General features: G+C 42.2%; 1 pseudogene; it reads left to right on the top strand.

Annotated features, from left to right (window-relative positions):
- Nucleotides 1–663: 663 nt before the first annotated feature.
- LOC100685526 lies at nucleotides 664–1,546 on the top strand (annotated as a pseudogene).
- The last annotated feature ends 816 nt before the right edge of the window (nucleotides 1,547–2,362 follow it).

Here is a 2,362-nt window from a genome sequence, read left to right as displayed (position 1 = left end):
GTGTGAATACCTTGACCTATACATGCTACTTCTGAAAATTTAACCTAAATAATCAGACACATTGTAAGGTACAAGAATCTGTACATCTGAGTTGTTTAGAGTACTGCAAAATAACATTAGCCTAAATGGTCATTGATAGTATTTAGATAGTCTAGATCCATATTGTAAAAAATACTCTGTGGAAATAAAAAATTACTATGTAGTTGGCTTTTGGATGTGCCCAAACTATATTAAGTGAAAAAAAAAAAAAAGAAAATCCCCAAAACATTCAATCTAGGATGGTACTTTTGTTTTAGAAGGTAGAGAGGAGAGAAAGAGGGATGGGGCAGGGAAAGAAGGAAAGAGAGAAGAACAACAGAACCTAGAAATATATTCAGCAAATATATTGAAAATGATTATTCTTGGATTATGGATAATTATAACTTTCTTCATTGCAATTTGTGTGTAATAGCTATGAAAGTGTGTTAAGTTTAATGTCAGAAGAAAAAAATTATTTATGAAAAATAAGGTTAATAATAATACCCTTACCAAACATCTTTGACATCAAAATGACTGCATCAGATAAAATGGTGGCTCCAGCAGCAGGAGGTCTTAGGATGCAAGCTGTGGGCACACTGAGACTGGTTGTGGGAGCCTCTACCAGCTGGGGGCGACAACCTTTGGATGGCCCATACGTGCAGAGTGATCAGAGGCTCCGAGTTCCTAGGGCAGCACCTGGTGGAGCAGTTTCTGGCAAGAGGCCACACTGTCAATGTATTTGATATGCAGTAAGGGTCCGACATTCCTTCGGAGTCCTCTATAGCCAACCGGATCTGTACCCAATTCTGAAAGGTATAAGCTCTGTTGTCCACTGTGTGTCGCCCTCACCATCTAGTAACAACAAAAAACTCTTTTACATAGTGAATTATATTGGCACCAAGAATAGCAATGAAACTTGCAAAGAGGCTGGGGTTCAGAAACTCATTTTAATTAGTAGTGCCAGTATCATCTTTGAGGGTGTCAATCAAAATTGGAACTGAAGACCATCTATTTGCCGTGAAGCCCATAGACTACTATGTGGAGACAAAAAATCTTATAGGAGTGAGCAGTCCTGGGGGCAATGACCCTGAGAGACATTTCTTAACCATGGCCGTCTGCCCTTATGGCATTTTAGGTACAAGGAACCCTAGCTGGCCCCCATCCTCATTTAGGCATCCAGGAAAGGCAAGATGAAGTTTGTGATTGGAAATGGGGAGAATTTGGTGGACTTCACCTTTGTGGACAAGGTGCACCGACACATCCTAGCGGCCGAGCACCTCTCCTGAGATGTGGCCATGAGTGAGAAAGCTCCCAGGTACCACATTTCCTACAGTGTGGCCATGGCAACCAGTTCTATAATCCAACTGCAGCCCACTTTCCAACCAATGTGGGTCTCACTGGATGGTACATTCACGATTACAGCTGTGAAAGGACCAAAAAGGTCATGGACCCCCAGCCACTGGTCACGATGCAAGATGCCATAGAAAGAACCATGCAGAGTTTTCACCAACTGGGGAAGGTCGAGTGAGGCACCCCAAGACTGAGCTCTCTCCATGTATCATCCCCTGGCTGCTAACTCTTCCCTGAGGACCAGCAAACAAATCTCCTTCAAGTGAATTTCTTCTGAGCTTCAATCTAGTCCTGTAGTTAGATGAAAACACACCCAGCTCTTCCACAAAGGTAGAGAAACAACAGGCATTTTTCCCTTAGTAGGATTCGATTTCTATTTCTTAAAGCAGGCAGCTTCATATTGTTTGTGTTCTCTCCTTCCCTACCTATCTCCCTTCCTCCTTCCACCTCTCCCTCTCTCCCACCCCTCCTGTCTCCTGGATTACTTATCATTCCAATGTCCCTGTATATAATGAAGGATGCTGTAGGGGAGAAACAACTCATTTGCTGGAAAACCAAATTTACTTCCATGCAAACTGATACTAGAAGAGGGCCACAGACTGTTCAAGGAGTCACATATTACAAATATCCTAGAAGAAAAGTAGAAGCTATAAACACATGGTGAAACTTCAAATGTACATTTCAAAAAAAAAAATCAGAATTAATGAATTCACCATCCCCTCAATCTCCAGAAGAAAAAGACTGTTGGTTGTTCACCTCCTTATATATGCTTCCAAGTTCTCTCTTTGGTACAGCTGGTGTGCTTGCCTGCTTTGTTTTTTCATAAAACATTCTTTCATGGAACCGACGTTCTTGATCAACAGAGCCCTATTGTCCTTCTTAGCTGTAAGGTGGTAGTCTGTCCCAGTGGCCTACCATTTCAGCTGTGTGGCTTCTCTTCTAATATGGGACATGGGGCTAGTTGACAGGAACCACTTGAAAAGGTCAGAGGGAA

The sequence above is a fragment of the Canis lupus genome, chromosome 7, assembly GCF_011100685.1.
Source record: "Canis lupus familiaris isolate Mischka breed German Shepherd chromosome 7, alternate assembly UU_Cfam_GSD_1.0, whole genome shotgun sequence".
Taxonomy (NCBI): domain Eukaryota; kingdom Metazoa; phylum Chordata; class Mammalia; order Carnivora; family Canidae; genus Canis; species Canis lupus.
Note: the sequence above shows the minus strand (reverse complement) of the source record. Positions and strands in the feature narration are given on the sequence as shown.